The following is a 15002-nucleotide window of genomic DNA, read 5'->3' as shown; positions in this document are numbered from 1 at the left end:
TGGAAAAAATTAATCAGGACTTAAATAAGCATTTTTCTCAAAGATTTTCAGATCTTGACAGAATTGAGAATGAAATTCTTTTGTTTGAGAATCCCTTTGGCTGTAATCTTGATAACATGCCAACTGAACTACAACTGGAGTTTATTGACTTGTAAGCTAATACCTTGTTGAAAGAGAAGCACAGAGAAGGAAAACTCATTGAATTTTATTGCTGCTTGCCTCCTGATGAGTTTTCAAAATTGAAAAAAATTGCCTCAGGTATGGCCTCAGTTTTTGGAACAACTTATGTTTGTGAGCAACTTCTTTCAAAAATGAAGTGAGTGAAGTCAATACATTGAACAAGGTTCACTGATGAACATTTGAAAGCAATTCTTATGGTTGGCTGCAGCAATCATAAAGCAAATGTTGATATTTTGGAAGCAAAACTTTTGTGCTGCTTACATTTTATGCAATTCAGCTATGTGTGCACTGTTTCTAAAAATTCTAAATTGGTAATATTTTGGTATTATTAAAATATGTTTATTGTTTTTATTATTTTGTGTATTTTCATTGCCAGTACCACCTGACTGGCCTTCGTGCGGGTGACACGTAAAAGCACCCACTACACTCTCAGAGTGGTTGGCATTAGGAAGGGCATCCAGCTGTAGAAACTCTGCCAAATCAGATTGGAGCCTGGTGTGGCCATCTGGTTTCACCAGTCCTCAGTCAAATCGTCCAACCCATGTTAGCATGGAAAGTGGACGTTAAACGATGATGATGATGATAAATAAATAGGATGACTGTTTTTATTTTTTGTGTACATTCAGTGTATTCTATATTGTACTGAATTGAACAAAATATTTATCCGGCCTGCACTTGGCATTCTTTTAGCTATATCTGGCCCACTATGGAAAAAGTTTAGTGACCTCTGATCTAAAACAACAGATATCTATAAATATGACAGGAAGAGATAAAGGATTTTTCTGTTTGGTTGCCACTTTTCAATTGATTTCAGATTTGGCATATTGGGGTAGTTTTGTAAAGTAATCATTGTCCTGAAATTGTTGAAATTTATATGAATACACCAAGTTTTAAGATTTACATTACACTTTAAAATTTCTACAGGTGCAGCCAAACAAGAAACATCTGAGATAAAAATAATTGAAACACTTTTGTAGTTTTATCTACATTTTTGACCTGGTTCATGTATCAATTTAACTGTAACAAGCTTTACTCATCACTATAAATTGTTTAGGTGGGGGTGGGGCTGAAAAGTTCCTGGCTTTAAGGGTATAGTGAATGGCCTCCCCAGTTCATTTGCAAGGCTTAGAAAAATTGAAGAACTGCTGCAATAAGTGTGTGAATCTGAAAGGAGAATATGTTGAATAAAATCATAATTAACTGATTCTCCTGTATTTTCTTTTATCCAAAGTTAGAAACTTTTCAGCACAATCATATATATATGATGTGAGGTTTCAATTTTGACCTCAAGAAAATATTACACAGAGATAATATATACAGACAAAGGAAAAGAGAATGTAATAAGTGCAAAGAGGTGAATGACATAGAGATGAAATAGAATACACAATGGCCTACAAGTTTGTTAAGGAGTTATACGCACAAACACAAACACACACACACACACATGTACAGGAGTGGTCATGTGCTTTAAGAAGTTTGTTCCCAACCACATGGTTTCAGGTTCATTCCTGTTGCTTGGAAATCGGGACAAATGTCTTGTACTATAGCTCTGGGCCAACCCAAACTTTGTAAATGGAAACTGTAAGATACTCAATATATATGTATGTATATATATATATATATATATATATATATACACATAATCATCATCATCATCATCATCGTTTAACGACCGCTTTCCATGCTGTCATGGGTTTGACGGTTTGACTGGGGACTGGTGAGCCAGATGGCTGCACCAGGCTCCAATCTGATCTAGCAGTGTTTCTACAGCTGGATGCCCTTCCTAACGCCAACCACTCCAAGAGTGTAGTGGGTGCTTTTACGTGCCACCGGCAAGAGGGCCAGTCAAATGGTACTGGTAACAGCCACGCTCAAATGGTGTTTCTATGTGTCACCTGCACAGGAGCCAGTCCAGCAGCTCTAGCAATGCCCTCGCTCGAATGATAATTACAGAAAAAGTTATTACAAAATTAGCTAGGAACAGGATTAGCAGGCACAAGATAGTTTGGCTTTGAACCAAGAAGAGGAACTATTGATGCCATCTTCTCAGAGAAGCAACTGCAGGGGAAGTATTTGGTGAAGAGTAAGCCCCTGAAAAGGCTTTTGACCAGGACCCTCACTCTGTGGTCTTGTGGTTGCTATGGAAGTGAGGGATAGACAAACAGTTTGTGAGGGCCACACAAGCCATGTACCGAGGGGTAGTCAGCATGTTGAGAGTTAGCAATAAGTTCAGCAATGAATTTAGCATGAAGGCAGAACCCAGTAAAGCTCAGTATTCAACACTTTCCTGTTTATTATAGTCACTCAAGCCATAACAGGGGAGTTTAAATCTGATTGTCCATAAGGATTCCTATAGACTGATATCATAGTTCTTTTAGCAGAATCTGTAGAAGACTTAGAGAAGAAATTCCAGAGAGGGAAACAAAACCTAGAATTGAAAGCCTTAAAATAAACCTAGCAATAACTAAAGTTTTAGTATATAGGAAAGAAGACAGGACTATGTGACCATCAGGGAAATGACCTTGCTTAGTATGCAGAAAAGTAATTAGAAATTCCATGTGGTGCACTTTCTGTGCACAATGGATGCATAAGCCATGCAGTGAAATCACAGGCAGGTTGACAGAGAAGGCAGACTTTAATTGCAAAAAGTACATGTGAGTAATAAGCACTAAAAGGACTTTGAAAATAGATTTTCTTAAATATCTAGACAATCTACCAAAAGAATTGATAGATTTTGTTGCCTAAGTAACCTATTTAGTAAATGGAGCAGATATTCTTAAAGTGCAGTAGCCAGAGAAAGAACAGGTTTGAAAAAGTTCAGAGAACGATTACATTATCCGCCAATAAAAGAATTATGAAAACTAGAAAGAAATAAAGCAAGCATGTTTCATTGAGTGAATGTTAGCATGCATAAACAACAGAACACAAATGAGCTGAGAGAAAAACTGACTATAAAAGGAATCAGATATATTATGCATGGAAAAGGTAACACCGAAATGGGTATGGGATGGGCAAGGAAGGTGACAACTGTATAAGGAAGTGCAAAATGTGCAAAGTAAATGGAACTTGTGGAAAAGGAAGACTGAAGTGGTAAAGAATGATTACAAAATGCTCCATCTCATGAGGGAGGTGAGAAAGAACTGTAATGAGAGGCAACATGTGGTGCTAGAAATCACTCATCCACATGTGCAGGCATGGAAAAACATATGTAAATAAGTGTAGGAAAGAAGGTTGGGATAACATATATCTACAACAGGGTGTCTTGTCATTTTGTACCTGCTAATACTCCATCTGCTCCACACATCTAGCCTATTTGATACCCTCATTTCCTATTTGTTCACCATGCCAGCCAGTGCACTCTCTACACCACTAACCATTTCTATGATGATCCACCACTTAACCTCTTGTCCTTACTTACAAATATGTTGCTACTAACAGTGTCTCTCTCTCATCACAATGCCTGAATAACAAGAATTTGCATTAAATCTTTAGCATCTGATTCACTTCCTCAGTTACCTTCTTGCGTTGCTTGCCATCACTCTTTTTTGCTCTCAATGAGCCAGTCATACTCTCCTTTTCAAGCTAACACTAACACCCCTTCTATACTGATAGCCTATACTTCTCTTCCAGGCAACCTATTACTGATATAAATCACATTCTCCTAACAGTATTTCTACAATCATCCATCACTCACTTTCTGTCTCTCACATTACACTATTATTGCTTCTTTCAATAAGGCAGTGAGCTGGCAGAATCATTAGCATACCAGACAAAATACTTCGTGGCACATTGTCTGTCCTTACATTCTGAGTTCAAATGCTGCTAAGGTTGACTTTGCTTTCCATCCTTTCAGGGTTGATATAATAAGAACCAGACTGGTGTCAATGTAATCAACTTAACCCTCCTCTGAAATTGTTGGCCTTGTAACTATAGTAGAAAGGATTATTGCTTTTCTCATTATTCTCTGTTTCTACTGCATTACTTCTACTTCATTGCTTCTCGAGCATTGTCATTCCAATTTTTCTCTCCTTTTCACAGTTTCATTTCAACTACTCACTTTTCCCATTCATATCCACTCTTTTTTTCTCCCTCTTTCATCCTAGTTCATTTTCTGTGATCACCCTCTTATCTACCTACTCTATAAGTCACATTACTACGACGAGAGACAATACAGAGCAGTGAGGACTCCCTTTTGTATAGTTGTGTACAAGTCAATCTCACTAGTGCTGATGCCACAATAACATGTACCCAGTACATTCTGTGAAGTAGAAAGGGCCTCTAGCTGTAAAAACTACAGAAAAAGAAAATGAACAATTGAGAATTGGTTTCCTGACCATATCTGGGAGAGTATGGGTCAGGCAAGTTGTCATATTGCAAGTCAAGTCCTGTTTGGGGTTATTGCCCTCTTAAGTGTAGGCAGGAGACCATGTCTCACTTGTACATTTTCTTTTGGTGTGGATGTCTTAATACCCCACCACTTTAGGAGTGTACTGGATGCATTTTATTAATGTATTAGCTCTAAAAGTGTGACCAAGTCTTTGACAAGACAAAACTAAGGGATCTATTTGAACCTATAATGTCTGTGTTTGATCATCAAACACTGTACCAAATGCACTGAGAGAATTGTGCATATGTGCGTGTGTGTATTTTTGGGTGGTTTTGTGTGTGTGCATGAAAACGAGTTGCTGCTTTATGTATTTATTCAGCTTAAGATCACGCAGTGAGACATGGTAGTGAGACATAACCCTGACTGCAGAGGACATGCAAAGGTTAGAGAGGAATGAAGCTAGTACGCTCTGTTGGATGTGTAATGTAAGTGTACATGTTTGACAGAGAGCTAGTGTATTGAGAGAGAAGTTAGGCATAAGAGGAATTAGATGCAGTGTGCAAGAGAGAGGACTATGCTGGTTTGGTCATGTGATGCAGATGGATGGTGACAGCTCCATAAAGAAGAACCGATCTCTCAAGGTAGATGGAACACATAGAAGAGGGAAACCCAGGAACACATGGGATGAAGGACTGAAGAATAACCTCAGGTCACTGAACCCTTCAGATGAGATGACAAAGGACTGAGATACCTGGTGCCTTGCTGTACTCAAGAAGACCTGTACTCAGCTGCAGAAGTATTAAGGCCACTCTCCCTGGTGAAGAGGATTGGCCTGCAAGAGTCCTGTATGAGTGCCACATAAAAAGCACTGGTGCTGGTGCCATGTAAAAGCACCCAGTACACTCTGTAATGTGGTTGGCGTTAGGAAGGGCATTCAGTCATAGACACAATGCCTAATCAGACTGGAGCCTGTTATATTCATAGCATTCCATTGACATAAATATAAATCCACTAATGTGCAGTTTGATTTCCTTGGCAGTCAAATTATCTGCTGACTGACTTTCACTTACGTTAACCTATGGCATCATTATCTGTACCAATCAACTGTCACAATAATCTGTTTATCAACCTAGACTTAGTGGTACCCACAGATGTTCCTGTGTCATCACCTTGCAGACCAATCAATAACTTAGATTGGATGTTGTATTAGTAAGTATTACTAATCAAGGAAGTGGCTGGCAGTTGGCTGCAACAAAAATAGAGCTGTTCTCTAGTGGCTAGATTGCTGATTGTCTCATAACAGCCATTGTAGACCACCTACGATGCACCAAATTACATTACAGATTTTTACCAGGCAACTCATATCAGCTGTAGCAGAACAAACATGGGTTCAGCATGTTTACTTCAATTTCTCACCACCAGCTTCACAATCATGCTTCCAGCTGACCAAGCTAAATCAAGAACTACTACAAACTCACTGGACTGCACTTTAACAACAGCTCATATTACTTTTGATATCTGTTGCAACAACAGGAACCAACAGACCTCTTCATTCAGCTAGACTTACATGAGGTACATCATCATAATCATCATAGGTCTGTTTTCCATCTGGTATAGGTTGGACTGTTTGACCAGTGCTGCCAGTCACTTCCTTGATTTAAATGACTTAGCAATACTTGCTAATGCAACATCCAGTCTAAGTTATTGATTGATCTGCAAGGTGATGACACAGGAACATCTGTGGGTACCACTAAGCCTAGGTTGATAAACAGATTATTGTGACAGTTGATTGGTACAGATAATGATGCCATAGGTTAACATAAGAGAAGGTTAGTCAGCAGATAATTTGACTGCCAAGGAAATCAAACTGCACATCAGTGGATTTATATTTATGTCACTGGAATGGCATGAATATACCAAACTGAGATATTCACTAAAAAATATTGCTGCTAAATTTAATGACTTGTGCATAATTTTAAATCAACATTTAATTTATGGTAGTTAGAAGGAATTAACAAACAAAAAAAGCAAAACAAAAAAAGAAACATTTCTACATGTCATAAAAGGCAGATTTTCTACAGCTGAATGCTCTTCCTGTTACCAACCTCCACCTGTTTTCAAACAATGTAGTATCTCTCCATGGCCAGACATTTTTCATGGTAGACTAGAAATGAAGGACAACACTTGCATGATGGTGACACTCGTTTACAATTATCATGCGATGTGAAGGCAAGGACATAGTAACACACACACACACGATAGGTTTCTTTCAGTTTTCATCAACCAAATCCACTCACAAGGCTTTGGTCAGCCTAGAATTAAAGTAGAAGGGACTGAACCCAAAACTTTGTAGTTTGGAAGCAAACTTCATACCACACAGCTACACTTACACTTTTAACAAGCTATAACTCAGATACACATACACTATGTAGATAATGGTATTCTTTTCTTTTAGGATCACAAAGTGAAAGTGGAATTGATAAACAGAATTTGGTCATCTCCATAAATTTTTGTCCATAATTGATAATCGGACACTCTTTCATTAGTTATATCTATATCTCTCTCTCTCTATATATATATATATATACACACACACACACACACACACACATATGCAAATGGTTGAATGAATTAGAATCATGCAGGACAAAGAAAGAGTGACATCGCACCATGCATGGGACATCAGATGTTCTGTTTCCAACAAATCTACAAGAATTTTGCTGGAAGAAAAACCATGAAAACAACACATTCATGCAGTTTTTGATTGTGTTAGACATTATTACTTTACAAACTAAATACTTTTGCTTATTTTGATAATAAATCATCCAAGCGATCATTTTTATATCATAATGAATTGTCTGCTATAAACAATTATTCAGTTTTTTCATAACATATCGCTTGGACTAAATACTTATATAGATTGCTATACAATCGTGTGGTCTTGCATTCAGTCCTACTGTACGGCACCTTGGGCAAGTATCTTCCATAACAGACTTGGGCCAACCAAAGCTTTGTGAATGGATTTAGAAGACAGAAACTGAAAGAAGCCTGTTGTGTGTGTGTGTATACAGGGTGTTCACAAAGTCTCCCCGCAGTATTTAATGGTTTTCGGGCGATTCTTGTACACTAGTCCTTTACTTGCTCCCCAAGAAAAAAGTCTGGCAGTGATCTTGGTGGCCAAAGTCCTTTGGAAATAATCTGTTCACCGAAAAACTCTTGAAGTAGTGCCATGGTGATGCGTAGGATGAAAAAATTCACTGCGGAGAGACTATTTGAACATCCTGTATATAATATATGTATACATCCGTCTCTGTGTTTATCTTTCACTACTTTTAGACAACTGATGTTGGATTGTTTACGTCCCCATAGCCTAGAGGTTCGTAAAACGGGGACGGATAGAATAAGTACTAAATTAAAAAAACAAAAAAAACAAGTACTGGGGTCGATTTGTTCGACTAAATCCTTCGAGGGCAGTACCTCAGTATGGCCACAATCCAAAGACTGAAACAAGTAAAAGGAATACAGTAAGTAATGATCACAGTTCACTTTCATTTCATTGATGCTTAATGCAGATTGCTTGCGATAATTTTCCCCATCACTTCAATTTCCCTTTGTAATCAAAAAACGAAAGAATACCGAATATAAATAAACGCGCGCGCGCGCACGCACACACAGAGAAAGTATGTTCGAATCCTAGGAACCTTTCAAACAATGACAGGTGGGTAGCAGAATCGGTTGAGTATCGGACCAGTTATGATACTGGTTATCTCCCTTTACCGTCTGATTTCAAACCCCGACCAAGTCACTTCAACTTAACCAATGGAATTACTAAAGTTCTCCCTTTAAGTAGTTTCCGAAGTTGTTTCTTTCATAGTCTTAATATTTCATTTAGAAGGCATTTCCTAGTCTGCGTGGAAAGGCGATATTGAAATAAATTTGTTATTTCTTTTTAAAGAGATTATAGGAAAATAAACTATGTTTTTGTAACTACGAAAACACAGGCTTTCTTCAACACGAGTTGAAAAACGCATGTCAAACAGATTATCCAAGTAATTAGTTGATAAACAGTCCCTACATCGGTGGGTGTTTATTTGGGTTATCATCTTGGTTAATCGAAGTTCTTTCTGAAGTACTGCTGCAATAAGTGTGCGAATCTGAGAGGGGTATATGTTGAATAAAATCATAATTAACTGATCCTCTTGTATTTTCGGTGAATTTTCAGATTAACACCCGCACAATTTTTACTGGGGTGTTAGGGTGGGAATTCCGTCCCTAACCCTAACCTAAACACCCTAGTGAAAATCGTGCGGGTGTTAATCTGAAAATTTACCGTATTTTCTTTCACCCAAAGCCAGGAACTTTTCAGCATATTAGGCTTACAAAGAATAAGTCCAGTATGTATATATATATATACATACACACATACATATGTCAGTGTATATGTATGTAGATATATACGTTTTCTTTTGTTTGTTTCACTCATGACTGCGGCCATGCTGGAGCACCGCCTTTAGTCGAGCACATCGACCCCAGGACTTATTCTTTGTAAGCCTAGTACTTATTCTATCGGTCTCTTTTGCCGAACCGGGGGACGTAAACACACCAGCATCGGTTGTCAAGTGACAAACACAGACACACAAACATATACATACATATATGTATATATATGACGGACTTCTTTCAGTTTCCGTCTACTCACAAGGCTTTGGTCGGCCCAAAGCTATAGAAGAAGACTGAACCTGGAACCATGTGGTTGGTAAGCAGGCTCCTTACCACACAGCTATATATATATATATATATATAACTCATTGTATCATATAGGCAGTAATTTCATGTCAAGGACTTGAAGCAGTTTGAATACTCTTTTGTTTTGGTTGCTGTTAATTTCTCTCCTAGTTGCTGGTTCGTAGGTTAGATGTCAAAATCTGGTCCACGCATTTGACAAAGTAGTGGAGTAATGAAATACGACAATCAGTAGTTAGTTATACGTAAAACTAAATATGATGTACAAATGAAAAACCTAATATTAGTCGAAAACACACAAAAAACAGAAACTCAAATCCAAACTTACTGTGTTAAGTTAATGTGTATGCAACATAACAACTGGTAAATATCTTTGCCAGCATCAGATGAAATTAACGAAAAATAAACCAAACGAATTCATAACAAGCTATAAATAGTCATGACTGAGTAACTTCGATAGATTTTAGCCATCGTTAGTCCAGGATTAAATATCTGAACAAATTTTATACAGGACACCTCTCAGGGTGGAGAATTAGATAATAGCGGTGGGAGATAAAGACTTTACACACTATCTCGTGCAACATGTGATAGATTCAAGGGTCACCACCAACAAACAACTTAATGAGGAATGTTCAAGCTCCGTATAGATAAGTTACACATACTCACAAACATGTGAGTGGTGAAGGGATGATTGGATTACATTATAAAATATTTCACCGCAAACAGGATGTGAAAGCTAGGAAATAAATAAAACGAAATGTTTTCCTAGAGGATAGACAATTGATAAAATATAATTTGTGTCATGAAATACATATATATTTGTTTTTATTTATAGAAACAATGTATATACAGTAAACGAACTCAGTCCCATGATGGTACAAAGGTAATGTCCAACACCTTGTGTGATTTAAACATAGTTACTATCAGAATCTAAAATTAATGTCATCAAAGGCATTTAAACAAGAAATTATTCAAAAGAACACACTCACTGTTAATTATTAACTCATCAGGCGCGTTAAACAGGAAACTTCGCTTTAGATTCTGATTGTATCTACGTTTAAGTCACCCAAAATGTTGACATTACCTTTGTAACACCATAGGATTGAGTTCGTTTTTGATCAGGATATCGACATGGCAGAGTTGAATTGGTCAGGGCAAGTCGTTCAACTGGATGGATGGATGGATAGGACATTATGTTATCAGCGAACAGAAATATTATTGTTGATGTATCTAGGTCCTCACCGTTTTTAATTGTACATATAGATGTGTGTGTATATTGTAGTCATACAATTCGTAACCATTTGGATATTATTCTCGCAATCCTGTCTGTTCACTGTATTCATCTCATGGACGGTCGACCAAAGTCTTGAGTGGATTTGGTAGAATGAAACTGAAAGAAGTCTGTCGTATATATATATATATATATACATACATACATACATACACATGTGTGTGTTTGTCACCCACCACAGGTTGACAACTGTTGTGGGTGTGTTTACGTCCCATTAACTTAGCGGTTCAGCAAAAGACACTGGTAGAATAAGTACCAGGGTTAAAAAGAAAAATAAGTCCTGGGATTTGATTCATTCGACAAAAAATTCCTCAGGGCGGTGCCCAAGAATGGCCGTAGTCTAATGACTGAATGTAAAAGAAAAGATAAAAAACTTTCCATGGCAGTGTTGATGGCTTTCACATGAACATTCTACAGAATCCAAAGGGATCTATTCCATTTGGTGGACAGATTTTTTAATTATTATCTTTTTTAACTAAACACTTTGAAACTATGGATACTGGTACAATGTGTCTCTTAACGTTTTTGACAAAATTTGTATTTTAGAAGTTATTTCATGTTAAAGTTGTCGTATTTGGGTAATTTTAACCAATCAATGACGTGTATTCGGCTGAAGAAAATTACTGCTGCTGTTTGCGAACAACTTCCAGGTTCAAACCAATGAAAGAGCCTCTACTTGGTCGCTCGACACGCTAAAAATAGCAGCCAAAGTATCCCCCCTACCTAAATCCCACACCCATTGGACGTAATGTCATAGATTATCCCTAAAAAGATGGTTTGCTGAAGGCAGGAATGTCTTTGATGATAGGTTTGCTGTATCAGGGTTGATTTGAGGCTAAATAACAACAAAATTATTACTGAGACAGACCAACGACAGAGCCTGTATGTGGTTACATTGCTGCAAGGAAGATTCAATCAGAATATATCCTTGGCCTGAAGAGTAGCCAGCGGTATACACCTCACTTGGATTTTTACCACTTCCAAGGTTTCACTCACTATGAAAACATATGTAGCCTGGATCTTTCCTACTCTATTCTATATATATATTATATCTTTTACTTGTTTCAGTCATTAGACTGTGGGCATGCTGGGGAATTTTAAGTCGAATGAATCAGCCCCTATACTTATTTCTCATTTTTTAAAGCCTGGTTCTTATTCTATTGGTCTCTGTTTCTGAACTGCTAAGTTATGGGGATCTAAACACACTAACACCAATTATCAAGAGGTAGTGGGGTACAAAAACAGACACACATACACATATGAAAATTACACGCATCTTTCAGTTTCCGTCGGCCAAATCCTCACACGAGGCATTGGTTGGCCTGAGGCTATAGTAAAAGATACTTGCTTGTGGTGCCATGTAGTGGGACTGAACTAGAACCATGTGGTTGGGAAGCAAGCTTCTTACCACACAGCCTATATATAGCTAAGTAAAAGCGTGGATGTCTTTGCATACAAGCTTGTCCCTTGCATCCCTCTCCAGCTGAGCATTCCTAATCCTGTGGGCTCGTGGATGCTGGTTTCACGTAAAAAGCATCTGTATTGGTGCCACATAAATGCACTTGTGCTGGTGTCGTCTAAAAGCACCCAGTACACTCTGTAAAGTGGTTGGCATTAGGAAGGGCATCAAGCCGTAGAAACCATGCCAAAACAGACATGGAGCCTGGGCAGCTCTTCAGCAGACCATCCATCCGATGCCAGCATGGAAAATGGACTGATGATGATGATGATATATATATATATAACAATAAGAAAATGGAGGGGATTAATAGGTGGTATTCATCAACTTATAGACATTATATTATGTCAATTTACATAATGGTAAAATAACTTTTTACCCTTACTCATTTATTGCACTTGGTAATGTAATTGTCATGCAATGAAAAAACACTAGTGTAATAATAATTGGGTATTCTTCTAGCAGTATATTGGATAGATATTATCCCTTAGTGGGTTGGATTCACAACCCGTAACTTTCTTGGATATATATCTGTAACTTGTATAGGCCCTGTGCTCAGAACCCGAAGATTGCTTGGGGACATTCACTATTCACTATTTACAAACAACTACATCAAACAGTCTGCTAGTTAAGAAACATACATAGCCTGAATTTTACCTGCTTCACTCCCTGAACTTGTATATTCGCTAGCTTTCTAGTGCGTTAGCTTAGACTTTTTGGGGGGGCAACCAGATTGAACCATCTCAAGTGTAACTGCCGGAAATGGTCGTGACTTCTGGAACTTGACTGAGGAAAGAAAGCCACGAATGACCCATCTTTTTTCGCCTGTCCTTCTAATTGTTGTTTCTCATGTCCCCCTTTGTATCGTCTATCTGTCCGAATGTTTTAATGTCCTCTATTGTGCTTTTGCTCCATTTATATATATAGTGGTGTATGTACACCCTTGTGCTCACCTTATAGTAGGTATGTATCTAAATTTTGTATGACTCTTACTCTATCTTTTATTCCTCCTCTCATTTTTCTTCCTTTTTCTCACTCCCCCTCTCTCACATTTCTTGGCTCTCTGTTTCCTTAACTCCCACTATTTCCCACTGTCAAACTCTAGCTTCTCATCACCTGGCATGAAACCACTCCCCTTCTTAGTTGAAGGATCCTTGTCTTGGGAGTTACTTGGAGGCCTTACTGGTGTTGGTGCCACCTAAAAAGCACCCAGTCCACTCTGTAAAGTGACTGGCATCAGAAAGGGCATCCACCAGTAAAACAAAAATACATTCCAAAACAGACAGTGGAGCTTGGTGCAATCCTCTGGCTTACCAGCTCCTGTCAAACCATACAATCCATGCCAGAAGGAAGATGGATGTTAAATGATGACGATGATGTGGACATCATCTTCAGAGTTACCCCATTTTTATGGACTTCACTAACAACGAAGTAATTGCAAACACAAACACATATTTATATATGTGTATGTTGTATATGTTGTATATATATATATATATATATATATATATATATATATATATATATATATATATATATATATATATATATATATATACACACACACACACACACACCATCATCATCAACATTCGAGCGAGGTCGTTGCCAGTGCCACTGGACTGGCTCCTGTGCAGGTGGCACATAAAATAAACCATTTTGAGCGTAGCCGTTGCCAGTACCGCCTGACTGGCCTCCGTGCTGGTGGCACGTAAAAGCACCCACTACACTCTCAGAGTGGTTTGCGTTAGGAAGGGCATCCAGCTGTAGCCATCTGGTTCACCAGTCCTCAGTTAAATCATCCAACCCATGCTAGCATGGAAAGCAGACGTTAAACGATGATGATGATGATGATGATATATAAAACAGGTGTCACATAAAAAGCAATTGTGCCGGTGTCACGTAAAAGCACTCATGCCAGTGCTACATTAAAAGTACCCAGCACACAATTGGTGTTAGGAGGGGCATCCAGCTGTAGAAACTAAGCCAAATCAGACTGGTACCTGATGCAGCTCTCCAGCTTGTCAGCTCTGGCCAAACTGTTCAATCTATGCCAGCAGAGAAAACAAATGTTAAAGGTTGATGATGATAGATATAAATATATATATGCATAAATAATAACACAAATGGGCTGAGGTTTACTACAGTTGTTTCACATGATTTTTTTTTGTTGATGATCAAATCAATTGCAAATCTCAGTAATGGTGATGAGAGAGTCAAAATACATTCTATAGTCTTTCTGAGCAAAATCCCAAACGTTGAATTTTGGATTTTAATTTTAATTCACCTGAAGAAAACAGTTTTTTTCATGATGTAATTGATTTGTTCATCAATAAAAAAAAAACTCATGTGAAACAGCTGTAGGAAACCCCAGCCCTTTTGTGTTATTATTTACACTACACCACATATGGAGCCTTCCCTACACTGGATCTGGGGCTTAAAGTGGATCATGAACTGCATACTGGAGTATGCTAGAGTGTGATTTTATATATACATGGGTAGTTATATTGTTGAGTATATTTGGTCTGTCCATCTGAATGTATCATCATTTAATGTCCATTGTCCATGCTGGCATAGGTTGGATGGTTTGACCAGGGCTGGTAAGCTGAGGGGGTTGCACCAGACTCTATACAAGTGAAAGGATAAGACTGTATATAGATTAGTATGTACATGAGATTAACTACGAAGTTAGTTTTTGTATGTGGCAGATGTTCAGGTGCAATAAACACTGTAAACAAACAGGAAACAACTTCTATCTCATTCCAGGGAGAAAAACTAGAGGTAGTCGATAGCTTCCGCTATCTGGGTGACCAAGTTAGTAGTGGGGGTGGGTGCGCTGAAAGTGTAGCTGCTAGAATAAGAATAGCCTGAGCAAAGTTTAGAGAGCTCTTACCTCTGCTGGCGACAAACGGACTCTCACTCAGAGTAAAAGGCAGACTGTATGACGCATGTGTACGAACAGCCATGCTACATGGCAGTAAAACATGGGCTGTGACTGCTGA

At 38.1% G+C, this 15002-nt stretch overlaps 2 protein-coding genes across 6 annotated transcripts in view; one reads left to right on the top strand and one right to left on the bottom strand.

Moving 5' to 3' along the window:
* LOC106880342 (stAR-related lipid transfer protein 3) overlaps positions 1-15002 on the bottom strand; it is a 68701-nt gene that overhangs the window by 48100 nt on the left and 5599 nt on the right. The window contains exon 1 of one of the 5 annotated variants that reach the window (XM_052966535.1): positions 10493-10511. The exons of 1 other annotated variant lie outside the window; for it this stretch is intronic. The gene's annotated coding sequence lies outside the window, so the exon portion shown is untranslated. Of the gene's footprint in view, positions 1-9578; positions 9850-10492; positions 10512-15002 lie in introns of those variants that run through there. 3 more of the 5 variants (XM_052966534.1, XM_052966533.1, XM_014930225.2) reach the window with 3 other exon arrangements.
* Positions 7849-15002, top strand: part of LOC106880343 (UBX domain-containing protein 4) — a 33987-nt gene continuing 26833 nt past the window's right edge. Inside the window, exon 1 of the mRNA XM_014930226.2 lies at positions 7849-8031. The gene's annotated coding sequence lies outside the window, so the exon portion shown is untranslated. The remainder of the gene's footprint in view (positions 8032-15002) is intronic.

This window comes from Octopus bimaculoides, chromosome 3 (genome assembly GCF_001194135.2).
Source record: "Octopus bimaculoides isolate UCB-OBI-ISO-001 chromosome 3, ASM119413v2, whole genome shotgun sequence".
Taxonomy (NCBI): Eukaryota; Metazoa; Mollusca; class Cephalopoda; order Octopoda; family Octopodidae; genus Octopus; species Octopus bimaculoides.
The sequence above is the reverse complement of the archived record's forward strand: the minus strand, read 5'-3'. Positions and strand labels throughout refer to the sequence as shown.